The sequence below is a fragment of the Podarcis muralis genome, chromosome 15 (assembly GCF_964188315.1).
Source record: "Podarcis muralis chromosome 15, rPodMur119.hap1.1, whole genome shotgun sequence".
In the NCBI taxonomy this organism is placed as follows: Eukaryota; Metazoa; Chordata; class Lepidosauria; order Squamata; family Lacertidae; genus Podarcis; species Podarcis muralis.
The window spans coordinates 1,390,396-1,404,255 of NC_135669.1; the positions used below are offsets into that span (position 1 = coordinate 1,390,396).

At 37.3% G+C, this 13,860-nt stretch overlaps 1 pseudogene across 1 annotated transcript; it reads right to left on the minus strand.

The window, feature by feature from the left end:
- Positions 1–273: 273 nt before the first annotated feature.
- Positions 274–8,504, minus strand: LOC114585756 (uncharacterized; annotated as a pseudogene). The gene is made up of 2 exons (XR_003703980.2): positions 7,069–8,504; positions 274–5,400 (listed from the first exon to the last, which is right to left on the minus strand). The product of XR_003703980.2 is annotated as an uncharacterized LOC114585756 (transcript).
- Positions 8,505–13,860: the final 5,356 nt, after the last annotated feature.

Consider the following 13,860-nt stretch of genomic DNA (forward strand, 5'->3'; position numbering starts at 1 on the left):
TTAATTTATTATTTCTTAAGAAAAGGTTTCAGCAAAGAAAATGACATTTTTATGTGAGTTGACAGGATTTTTTATGTTAATTAAGTTACATAAATACACAGATAGGCCTAAATGAAATGGAGAAACAATATCATACTCCTTTGTTCCACAATGATAACTTTACATTATAATACCATATGATGTAAAATGGTATTACTTTTGCAATATCTATGTTATTTGGTTGATATAAAGTAAGAAAACTATTATTATTATTCACAAGTCACAAGTTAAAAGTTGTTTTTAAATTTTATTTATTTTGTTTAAATAAGTAGTACAGAAAAAGCCCAACAACAGCAAAAAAGAAAGAAAATTAGATTGAATACAATCAAAAAATATCGAAAGCAAATATTACATATCATATAATACTCTCCCCACCACCACCTGCAGCTTCCCTCCGCCACAATTTGACTTCTTTGAATCTCTTTTTCCACCTTTATCTTTACATTCTCCAAATGTATCACTCTTTGTATTTCTTTTATCTCTTCTCTTTTACAAATCATAGATACACTTTACATTTTTATTCTAGGCATATTAGCATATTTTTCTTAGAGCAATATTTTAACATATAATCTTCAAAACATTTCAATTCCTTTTTTAATTTTTTATTTGACTGATATCTTTTTTAAAAAAAACATATTTTCAATGCAAAATTACAACAAAAATTACAAACATTCAGTCCAAAATAAAACTATACAAACAAGAAAAAAAAAAAAACACAAAAAAGAGAAAGAAAAAAAAGCAAGAAAAAAGCACACATCTACAAATAAAACAATATCTTCATTCTAATCTAGTTATTACATACATATACACATATTGACTTCCTTTGTACTAAGACCTCAAAAACTTTACTCTTTCTAAATTGTTGTGTCTAATGTAGATTACCTCTATATACTTTTTACATCATTTTTCTTTAACCCTGCAAAGCATCATTCATTACATATGCTTACTCCAGAACAATGTTTTTTCATATACTCTTCAGCGCATTACCATTCTTTTAATAATTTCTGGTCCGATTGTCCTCTTATGAATGCTGTGAGTCTTGCCAGGTTTATATATTCACAAAATTTAGTTTGCCATTCTTTTACTGATGGAATTTTTTTCCCTTTCCAATTTTTTGCTATAAGCATCCTGGCAGCTGTCGTTGCATAAAGGAATACTTTCCTTTGGTTGTCAGGTATATCGTTCACAAACGATTATACTTAAAAGGAATGCCTCCGGTTTTTTACTGAAAGATATTTTAAACAGCTTTTTGATTTCTTCATATATTTCTTTCCAAAATTGTTTAATAGGTCGGCATTCCCACCACATATGAAACATTGTTCCTATTTCTTTCTTGTATCTCCAACAGGTATTTGATTTTAATTTGTAATTTTTTGCCAATTTTACTGGAGTTAGGTACCATTGGTACACCATTGTCATCAGATTTTCTCTGATTGTATAACATGCCGTAAATTTAATATCACATTTCCATAATTTCTCCCATTGTTCCAGCCAAATTGCATAACCTATATTGCATGCCCATTTAGTCATAACTTCTTTTATTTCTTCATCCTTTAACTCCCATTCTAATAAAAAATTATACATTTTGGATATATTATTTTTTTGAGTTTTGTAGTAATACTTTTTGTAATTTTGATTCTTCTTTTTCAAATCCTATTGCTTTATCCTGATTAAATATTTGGGCAATTTGATGATATTGTAACCACGTGGTGCAGTATTGGGTCACCTCTTTGTATGGTCTTAATTTTAATTGGCCCTGTTCCTCCTTTAGAACCTGCTGGTATGTCGCCCATCTTCCTATCGTATTTTTCTTTTTAACCAATATTACTTCTAGCAGTGAAACCCACCATGGGGTTTTCGGTTCTAACAACATTCTATGTCTCACCCAGACCTTATATAACGAATTTCTAATTACATGACTTAGAAATGCTTTATGCACCGCCACTTTGTTGTAAATTAGATAGGCATGCCAACCATATCTGTTGTTCCATCCCTCCAAGTCTAAAATGTCATTGTTATCTAATGTAATCCAGTCTCTGATCCAACTAAAGCATGTCACATCATAGTATATTCTCTGGTCTGGGAGTCCAAAGCCACCCCACTCTTTTATGTCAGTTAATAATTTGTTTGATCCGTGGCTTTTTGCCTTGCCATATAAACAATCATCTTTACCTATTATGGGGATCATTTGAAAAAGGAACAGGAATTTTGGTAAGATATTCATTTTAATAGCCAAAATTCTACCCCAGAAAAAAAGTCTACCCCAGAGTGTTTTTCATTGTTATTTGAATTCCTACATATTTCACTTTTTTTACAATTTGTAATCCAAATTTTTCTACCAGTTCCTTTTTCTCTTGTTCTCCCATGTTTTTTTACCATTAATTTCATTTTTTCTTTATTCAAAGCAAAACCTGACACCTTTCCGAAGTTTTCCATTTTTTCTAGAGCCTTTGCTATGCTTTCCTTTGGGTTTTCCACCATTAGCATTATGTCATCTGCAAATGCCCTTATTTTATATATTTTCTCCCCTAAGGATATTCCATTTATTTACTGGTCTAGTCTGATTTCTTGATTTAGTATTTCTAAAACCAAAATGAATAATAGTGGCGAAAGCGGGCACCCTTGTCTGGTGCTCTTCTGTATTTTAAAATAATCAGTCATGTCATTATTTATTATTATATTTGCTTCTTGTTGTTCATAGATTGCTTTTAACCCTCTTGAATTTGGTCTCCCATGTCCATCTGGTCTAATATTATCTTTAGAAATTTCCATGAAACTTTATCAAACGCCTTTTCCGCATCCACAAATACAAAAGCTACCTTCTCATTCGATTTCATGTCTAAATACTCGATCATATTGATCACTGTTCTTGTAACCCTAACCCTAAGGCTCATTTTCTTGCCTGGCAAGAATCCTGCCTGCTCTTTGTTTATACAATCCTGCAAAACTGTTTTTAATCTTGTTGCCAATATTTGTGCACAAATCTTGTAGTCATTATTGAGTAGTGATATTGGTCTATAATTGGTTATGAACTCTTTATTTCGTCCTTGTTTCGGGATTACTACTATGTGAGCCTGCTTCCAGGTATTGGGAATCTTCCCATCTTCTAGTATTCTATTTAAGAGTATCATCATAGGTGATAATAGTGATTCCTCTAATTTTTTGTAATGTATTGTGGTAAGACCGTCCGGGCCCGGGGATTTTCCTAATTTCATCTTACTTATCGCTTGATGTAGCTCTGTCATGGTTATTGGAGAGTTTAGGTCTTGGAGCTAGCTTTTCTTTCTTAATTTTAGGTATGTCCTTTCCACATAAATACTCTTTTATTTCATCCTCTGTCTCAGTTCCTACTTTATATAGCCTCTTATAATATTTTATAAAGCATTTTTTAACTTCCTCGGGGTTATCTAAAGTTCTCCCTTCTTCCACTATTTTATCAATTAGTTTTTCCTTTTGTCTCTTTTTCAATTGCCAGGCTACCATCTTTCCGGGTTTATTTGCAAATTCAAACGACCTTTGTTTCATCCATTTTATATTGTCCCTGATTTCACTATTTAATATTTCTGATGCCCGAGTTTGTAGTATTTTTAATTTTTGGCTTACTAATTCATTTTTTGGTTGTTTTGTTAATAATTTTTCATTTATTCCTATTTCTTTCATTTTTTGTTCTAGTTTTTGCTCTCTATTTCTTTTCCTTATTGCACTTTTTACTCCCGAGAAATGTGTATACTGTCTTTCTCCTGGGTTTTTATATCTCCATACGTCAATCAAATTTAGGTTTTCTACCATCTGAAAGAAGGTGTCTGGGAGTCTACCTTTTTTGATTTTCTTTCTCTTTCTGTCCTATCTAGTTCTATTGATGTAACACCATTTAGGTCTCCCATCAAAATAATTTCCTCTTCTATAAATTCCAGTAAATTAGCTTCTACTTTTATGAAAAATTCTGTTTTGTTACCATTCGGTGCGTAAATTCCTACTATAATTAAATGTTCTTTACCATTTGTTATTTTTACCCCTAATAATCTACCCTCATCATCCTTAAAGATTTTTTTTGCGTCTAGGGTTTACATAGATCACAATTCCCCTTTTCTTTTTTACATCTGAGGATATAAATTCTTGACCCAATCTCTTGTTTACTAAAACCCTTCTATGATTTCTAGTCACATGGATCTCCTGCAAGCATATGATACCCCATTGTCCTTTCCTCAATACATATTCTATTCTCTTTCTCTTATTATTTAAACTGTTAACATTCCAAGATATAATTTTTAAATTCATTAATCTTTATTTGTTATCTATAATGGTAACATTGAATAAATAAAAAGAAAGGAAAACTCAGAAGTTTGTGATTTTTGATACTGTTTTTTCCAGTCTCTTCCCCCCTCTCTTAATACCCACTTGTCTCTCTAATCCTTCTTGAGGTGTCTGTGTTGCTTCTTCTCGCTCCAACGTTGAATTGCCAGTTAGTTCTTTTTTGTACTTCCTCCAGAATTTTCCCAACTCGTCCACTGATCTAAAAGTTTTTCTTCTGTCCTTGTATATAAAAGTGATACCCTCCGGAAATTCCCACCAGAATCTAATCTAATTCTTCTTGAGTGCATCTGTTACTAATTCTGCCTTTTTCTCAAAATTCTTTTTGGGATTTCCTTAAATACTTTGATGGGTCTGCCATCTATTATTAATTTCACTTGGGCCTTTTGTTGTAATATTTTGTCCTTTAGAAGTCTTGAATTGAAAAAAAATTAAGCAATCTCCTGGCCCTTTATAAGTGTCCAATCTTTCTGATTTGATCCTGAAAATTTTATCAATATCCATTAGCATCTCTTCTGCTTTACTCCCAACCAGTTTGCAATTTCGTGTGATAATTTCTCTTGAATTTGCTCATCATGAGTTTGTGGGACGCCTCGGAAGCGGAGAACCATCTCCTTCTGACGCATCTCCAACAACGATATGTCAAGTATCTCTTCGTGGGCTCTCTTTAAGTCGCTTGTTTCGTCCTTTGTTGAGTCTTGTGATTTTTTAATGTCCTTATTTTCATTTTGCAACTTCTTTGTCATTTCCTCTTGTTTGGTGGTTTTACTTTTGAGTTCTTGTACAGATTTGTCAAGTTCTTTATTTTTAAGTGAGAGGTCACTTATTTGTGTTGTTACATCTATTATTAGCTTTGAGTTTTGTTGGATGTTGCCAACTAATATGTCTAGCTTATCACTCAAGCTCTTTTCCATCCCCATTATAAGATCTTTTATGTCAGCGTTGGGGTCCGTTTCAGCTGTTGATTGTCTTCTCACTTGTAGTCCTGACCCAGTTGTCAGTGTAATTTGGTATTTTTTAGACCCCATATTCATCTTCTTCCTTTTGGTTCTGATTTAAATAATAATAATAATAATAATAATAATAATAATAATAATAATAATAATAATAATATCTTTATTGTCATTGCCCCCTCTCGGGGACAACGAAATTACTTAAATGTCTTTACTTCAGCCAAAGAGTATATTTCTAAACTTTGAGGTTGTTCTGTTTATATCTTTTATTTTCGTCCTTTTATTTCATCTGTTGGGATTGAAAGTCAGTTAAAATTCCGGTGGTTTTTTACTATGTTGTTACCAGTTCATCTCAAATGCTTAATTTTTTAGTCATTATTATTATATAAATTTAATTGAATATTTTATTTTATTGTATTTTATTTTGGCAATTGTAAAAAAAAAAAGCCTTTGCAGTACTTGAAATCTGTCTTAAGAACTAATTTTTTAGAAGCTAAGCTTGCTATTTCAGATGTCCTTTCATATATAGCTAGTTATCTTTATTAAGATTAACTTTATTAAGATTGCCGGAAGAAATATCAACGACCTCAGATATGCAGATGACACAACCTTGATGGCAGAAAGTGAGGAGGAATTAAAGAACCTTTTATTGAGGGTGAAAGAGGAGAGCGCAAAATATGGTCTGAAGCTCAACATCAAAAAAACGAAGATCATGGCCAATGGGCCCATCATCTCCTGGCAAATAGAAGGGGAAGAAATGGAGGCAGTGAGAGATTTTACTTTATTGGGCTCCATGATCACTGCAGACAGTGACAGCAGCCACGAAATTAAAAGACGCCTGCTTCTTGGGAGAAAAGCAATGACAAACCTAGACAGCATCTTAAAAAGCAGAGACATCACCTTGCTAACAAAGGTCTGTATAGTTAAAGCTATGGTTTTCCCAGTAGTGATGTATGGAAGTGAGAGCTGGACCATAAAGAAGGCTGATCGCCAAAGAATTGATGCTTTTGAATTCTGGTGCTGGAGGAGACTTGAAAGTCCCATGGTCTGCAAGAAGATCAAACCTATCCATTCTGAAGGAAATCAGCCCTGAGTGCTCACTGGAGGGACAGATCCTGAAGCTGAGGCTCCAAGATTTTGGCCACCTCATGAGAAGAGAAGACTCCCTGGAAAAGACCCTGTTGCTGGGAAAGATGGAGGGCACAAGGCGAAGGGGATGACAGAGGACGAGATGGTTGGACAGTGTTCTCGAAGCTACAAACATGAGTTTGACCAAACTGCGGGAGGCAGTGGAGGACAGAAGTGCCTGGCGTGCTCTGGTCCATGGTGTCACGAAGAGTCGGACATGACTAAACGACTAAACAACAACATCTTTATGGTTGTATTTCAAACCTGTGTCTTTGCCGCGTTTTTTAAATTGTGGGAGTAATTTTATTTTCCACCACTAGATGGCGGAATTTTCCAGTTTGCTTGTGAGGTGGTCCTTCTTATTTTATTCCTCTAGCCTCTGTTTGTTGCAGTGACTGTTTCCACCACTATTCTTCTTCCGTCTTTTTTCCCTTCTGAGGGCAGTGACTCATACTCCCCCCCCAGCGCCATTTTCACCATCTGCTTTTTCCTCCTTTTTTCTCTTCCTTCATATATCTCTTCTTCCCTTTCACTTCTTTATCTTTATCTTCCCCCCGCTCCCTGGTCTTCAAATCTTTTCTACTCCTTCTCTTCCCCACTGTATCCTCCACATTCCTCCCCCTCTTTTTTCACTCACCACTCTGTTTTATGCTGATCTCCTTCTCAATGGCCACTGCTTTGTTGTCACCACTGTTGCTGCAGCTTGCTGTTTCAGCTCTTTGTCTCTCAACAGTGCATCCTCCTGTAGAAGCAGGTGTTCAGTATGTCTCTGTTTTTATTTTCTGCCTCTTTACAAGGCTTATTTTCCACAACTTGTTAAGTCTCAACGCTGAAGCGCCTCTCAGTTTGCTTTACTGTCCTTTATAATCTTAAATTAGTCCGTACTCCTTTTATTTTAAGCCAACGTTGTTAATTTATTTCTTCAGGAGTACTCTTGATTTTACAGTTTTAGTTTGCAACAGCCTGGTGCTTTCTCATTTGGGTCAAAGGGGCGTCTCACGGTCGGGTGTGCGATCTTTCTGCGCTGAGGTTCTTCCACCTTCCTCCACTTGTTTGTGCTGGAACGGCAGAAAACCCCTTTATGCGCTGCTTGGATCTATTTTCTTCAGTCTGGAACCTCCTCTCAGACCTCTTCAGGGTTCGCGTCGCCCTCACTTCCCCGTCCTTTTAGCCTGTACCTGTGACTGAGAGCGCTCTTTACTGCAACAGAGCATTTCCCCCGACCATCCCAGGAAGTTGATTTGACTGATATCTTATGATTGTGGTTAGCTTTGCCAGTTCTAAATATTCATTTAATTTGAAAATCCACTCCTCTTTTGAGGGCAAGAAATGAAATTTCCATTTAGAAGCAATCACTACCCTGGCTGCCGTAGTTGCATATAGAAAAAATCTTTTTTCCACTTGTGGTATATCTTTCCCTATCAAGCCTAGGAGATATGCATCTGGTTTTTTAACAACTGGGATTTTCAACCTTTTCTTTAATTCCTGATGTATTATTTCCCAAAATTTCTTAATCTCCTCACAAACCCACTACATGTGTATTGTTGTTCCTGCTTCTTTGCCACATTTCCAACAGAGGATGGATTTCAATTTATAGATTTTGGCCAGCTTAACTGGTTTAAATACCACCTGTGGAACATTTTAACAAAATTTTCTTTAATTGTATAAGAGGCAGTAAATATTATATCCTCTCGCCAGAATTTCTCCCATTGCTCTAAGTATATCGTATGCCCGATGTCTTTAGCCCATTTGATCATAGTTTCTTTCACTTCTTCATCCATCAGTTCCCAATCAAGTAAAAGATTATATGCTTTAGACAATATTTTCTTATTATTTTGTAATATTGTGGTGCTCAATTTAGAATCCTCTTTCACAAAACCTTTTTTTAGATCCGATTAAATACACTTCTTACTTGCAGGTATTGCCATCTATATGACACATATTGTTGTATCTCCTCATAGTGTTTTAGTCTGAGTTTTCCTTGATCTTCCTCCAGTAGTAGTCTATATGATGCCCAGTTTGTTCTCATATTAAGTTTTTTCATAGCATGCGCCTACAGCAGCGAAAGCCACCAGGGGGTCTGTGGTTCCAGTTGCAATTTATATTTGTTCCAGACTTTATATAATGCATTCCTGAGTAAATGATTTGTAAAATCTTTATGGACTTTTGCCTTCTCGTAATTGAGATAGGCATGCCATCCATATCTGTTAAAACCTTTAAGATCTAAGATGTTAGTTTTCTCCAGTATAATCCAATCTTTTACCCATATTAAACATTCTGCCTTGTAGTATAATTTTAAATTTGGCAGTGCTAGCCCTCCCCTCTCTATTTTATTTGTCAAAAGCTTATTTTTTATCTGAGGTTTCTTGCCTTGCCAAATGAATCTCGTTATATCTTTCCTCCATTCTTTACCCTATTTATCTTAAAATCAGACACCTTACCAAAATGATTTATTATCTCTGTTGCTTTAGTGATGCTTGTTTCTGTTCTTCCATTGTTAAAATAATGCCATCCGCGAAGGCTCTGATTTTAAAAACCTCTTTACCTACTTAATTCCTTTGATCTCTTTATCTTCTCTTATTTCTGAAATCAATATCTCTAATGTCAGTATAAAAAGCAGAGGTGAGAGAGGGCACCCTTGTCTGGTGCCCTTTTCCACTGAAAAACATTCGGTCTTGACACTGTTAATTATTAAACTAGCTTGCTGCTTCTCATATATTGCTTTTATACCTGTGCAGTAGTATTCCCCCAATGATGCTGATTCCAGTACAGTGGTACCTCGCAAGACGAATGCCTCGCAAGACAAAAAACCCGCAAGACGAAAGGGTTTTTTGTTTTTTGAGCTGCTTCGCAAGACGATTTTCCCTATGGGCTTGCTTTGCAAGATGGAAACGTCTTGCAAGTTTGTTTCCTTTTTCTTAACACCGTTAATACAGTTGCGACTTGACTTCGAGGAGCAACTCATAGCACGCGGTGTGGTAGCCTTTTTTGAGGTTTTTGAAGACTTTGGTGATTTTTGAAGCTTTTCCAAAACTTTTCCGACACCGTGCTTCGCAAGACGAAAAAAATTGCAAGACGACAAAACTCGCGGAATGAATTAATTTCGTCTTGCGAGGCACCACTGTACTCTGTAGAAATGCGCTTGATAAATTATCGAAAGCCTCGGCGTCTATTAACATAAACACTGCTCTTTTGCTTGGCCTTAGCTCCAAATATTCCAATAAATCAATTACCACTCTCGTATTTGTTTTTATATGTCTGTTTCGGAGAAATCCTGGTTGATGTTGGTTTATGATATCCTGTAACGCTATTTTCAGTCTGCTTGCTAGGATACCCGCAAACAGTTTTTAATCATTGTTCAGCAATGAAACGGGTCTGTAATTGCTTACTGATTCTCTCTCTACCTTGTTTGTGGATTAGCGTAATGTTTGCTTCCTGCCATGACTTTGGGATCTTGCCTTCTCGCATAATGTTGTTCATTAAGGTTTTTAGAGGTAGTATAATAACATCCTCTAACTTTTTGGTTTTTTTAAAAAAATATATTTATTAAAGTTTTAAACAATAGAACAAACTTCACAATCAAAACAAGAGAAAAGAGAAAAACATTATCATAATCAAGTAAAAATAAAAAATACAGTAAAAAACGTAAAAAAATAGACAAGGGGAAAAAAAGACATAGAAAAAAAAACATAAAAGTCCGATTTCTTAGTTCTTGCTTTTGTAACCTTCCTTCCAGACTCCCTCACATCTCCCTTTACAGTGTTCCCTTTTACACAATCATATTCAGCAGTACCTTACCCTCTTTCAAATCTTATTCTGTAATATACATTTCAACTATTATGTCTCCAATTTTTCCCTTTATATCAATTTGTTTAAATTTGACATAATATTATTCTAACTTTTCCACCCTTATTCTTCTAAAACATCCTCTAACTTTTTGTAGTGAATCGCAGGTAGTCTGTCTGGGCCTGGGGCTTTTCCAAGTTTGAGATTAGTAATTACTTGATGAAGTTCCATTATTGAAATTGGTGCATTTAGTTGTTCCATTTTATTTTCATTTATTTTTGGTATTTGTTTCCCCTTTAAATAATTTATTATTTCTTGTTCCGTTTCTGGTCCTCTTCTATATAATTTGGTAAAGTAATTTATGAAGCATTTATTTATCTTTTCTTCCATATCTAATGTCTTTCCTTCATGGATTACTTTATTTATTTGCCTTTCTCTTTGTTTTTTCTTTATCTGTCATGCAAGAAGCTTACCTGGTCTATTACCTAATTCAAATGACTTTTGTTTCATCCATTTAATGTTCTCCATTTCATTGCTTGATAATGTTGAGAGCTGTGCTTGCAATATTTTGATATTTTGATTTAAAGTCACATAGTTTGGTGATTTTGCTAATAATTTCTCTTGTTGTGCTATATCTTGTTGAATTTGGTTTACCTTGGATTCTCTCATTCTTTTTTGTGTTATATTTTGCTGTATATAAAAACCTCTTATATAAGCCTTTCCAGCGTCCCGTATTATTCTTAGGTCCATGTCTTGTGCCATGTTTATTTCGAAAAATTCATTCAATGATTTTTGGGATTTTTCTACAATTTCCCCATAATTTAACAGTCATTCATTCTCCAACTTTTATCTTTTTATTTTGTCTCATTTCCAGCATTATTGGTTTGATAGTGATTTAGGTAATATCTTCTTTGTTTATTAGCGGGATGAGATTATTGGAAGCCCATATTGCATCTATTCGGCTTGCTGAGTTATTTGCATATGAATAAAATGTGTATTGTTTTTCCTTATTTACAAGAGTTGTTACTTGAATTTTCTTTTTTAAGTCAAGTCAGGCCAACTTTGGCTTTAAGTAGCAATCTCCTCAATGAAGGAGGAGGCTCCTTGCGTTGTCAGTAAGATACTAACAGGAAAAGGTGCTCCATGCATGACTTTGCAATCCACAGTTGCAAAAATGCAAGGAAGCTTTCATGGCTCGTTCAGCCACCTTGCGTTTTTCAGACAGGAAGGAAAACAAGTACCTATGTGGAATATGGAGACCCCCACAACCAGCAATGGGGGAATAAAACACTCTTGCTCTTCCTGGCAGGTTAGTATGCTCTAGAGCTGGACGGAGTCCTCCTGGTGAAAAGTAAGGTGCAACCTGGATTGCCACTCCAGAGTCGGATTGCTTATCTCTCAACCCTGGACTCTTGGGGCCACTGACTAGTGCAACTTTAAAAGTTTCAAGATGGCCCTGCATAGTACAGAAGTACCAAGAAAAGAATTCTGTAGTAGAAGCAAGTGCTTAGGTCTACAAAGGTGGAAGGGAGGAAGCACACAGCTCTGAGTTGTGAAGAATCAGGCATAACATTGTTCTGTGATTCAAATGCTTCTAATGATGCAAAAAATGGCTAGAATATACATTTGGCTTATATCCTGCAGCTTAACGCTGTCCACATGTGGGACAAATATTCCCAAATACGGCCTCAATCTTTCTACAAGCTCCAAATATATCAATTTTTATTAATAACAATGATTATGATAATATAAGCATAAGTAAAAATACACTACGGAAAAAACAGTCACAAAAAGTGCATGCGATTTATACAAATACTCAAGCCACCCTCCAGAACAGCAGCAGAAAGCTTTTAATTGTCTTTTATTTTAAAATGCGGGTGGTGCTGTGGGTTAAACCACAGAGCCTAGGACTTTCTGATCAGAAGGTCGGCGGTTCGAATCCCTGCAACGGGGTGAGCTCCCATTGCTCAGTCCCTGCTCCTGCCAACCTAGCAGTTCAAAAGCACCTCAAAGTGCAAGTAGATAAATAGGTACCGCTCCGGCGGGAAGGTAAACAGCGTTTCCATGTGCTGCTCTGGTTTCACCAGAAGTGGCTTAGTCATGCTGGCCACATGACCCAGAAGCTGTACGTCGGCTCCCTTTGCCAATAAAGTGAGATGAGCGCCGCAACCCCAGAGTCGGTCACGACTGGACCTAATGGTCAGAGGTCCCTTTACCTATTTTAAAATGAATATATGCACATGATAATATTCACTCCAGAGTTTGATCTTATGCATTGTTGGGAATGATTATGCCCATTTATTTAAACTGCTTTAGGATGCCTAATTCTGCATAAGATCAGACTGTAAAAGAATTAGGTGCTGTCAGTGCTCAAATTATTATTGCCTGCAACAGAGAGATATGGGAGTTAGGCCCATACTTGTGACACCACCAGAGAAGGGCCTCTCCCTGTAGCAACCCTTCTTGACATAGGGTAGGCATGCCAGCAGAGTATCCAAAGCAGATCCTAAAGTATAGAGTAGTACAGGTGCAGGTGTTCTTTTTTTAGTACTCTATGCACTTTTTTTGTACCCAGATCTGCCAACTGTTGGCAGGCGTGATACCAAGCTGCTTCGTGTGCTGATTTACCTGGAAACACTTTTTATGGCAAGAGCAAAATAGCACAAAGACCTTTTATAAAGTCAAAAGTACAACAAAGAATTCTGGATAACTCCAAGTCTTGCCACAATTTTGTGACATTCTGGTTGCTCCTAATACAGGTTATTTACCTAACTGTGCATTTTGGAGGCTTTTTTTAAAAAAAATGAACCAACAGGGCTCCCTTTGCTTTTTTAATGTGTCGTGCCACTCACGTGCAATGATAAACTCTGCCAGTGGAATTTCCACCCGTCCTGCTGTAGTTAAAAGGCAAAGAAGCCTGACCGGCGGGGTGGCGGCTGTTGGGGGAAGAGGTGGCAGCGGAACACCAGAAAAGGAGGTGCGTGTACATGCACTTCTCGACCTCAGGATCGTGGGATTTTGGGGGGTGAAGGACTCCTAGCACTGCAAGTGGGTTGGACTAGGTGACCCTCACGGTCCCTTTCCCACTCGACCATCTCACGACCTCCCACCAAGGCCCATTCGGGGTTGCCTGGCCTCTCTCCCTTCCCACTTCCCTTAAACCACACAGCCTGCCGACTCAGCTGGCAGGCAAAAGGGAGCCGAGGCAGCTGCTGGGAGGAGACGTGCAGCGGTGGTGGCGGCGGCAGCTGCCAAGCGAGCTTCTCCACCACCTTCTGATGTGACCATAGGGCGCCATTGGCCTGGCCAAGCAGCTGTGGGAGGCCGTGGCCCCCGCATCATGCCCAGGGCATGGGAGACGCTTCTCCCTGGCTTGCAGGGCTTCTGATAGAGGAGCCCGTATGAGGAGGCCCATCTCTTTCTCCTTTTTCAGCTTCCCTGGCTGAGCACCACCTCTCAGCCAGGCTGGGCGGAGGCAGAGCCCACCTGGCACCATGTGCTGAAGGCACTGGGTGCTGTCCAAGCCCAGCCGTGTCTCCCTCGCCCCCTTCTTCCTCCTCCTGCTGCTGCGCTTGTGAGGGACCCAGCTTGGCCCCATGGCCACCGAATCAGAGCGCCCTCCCCCGCCTTCGTTGCCTGCATT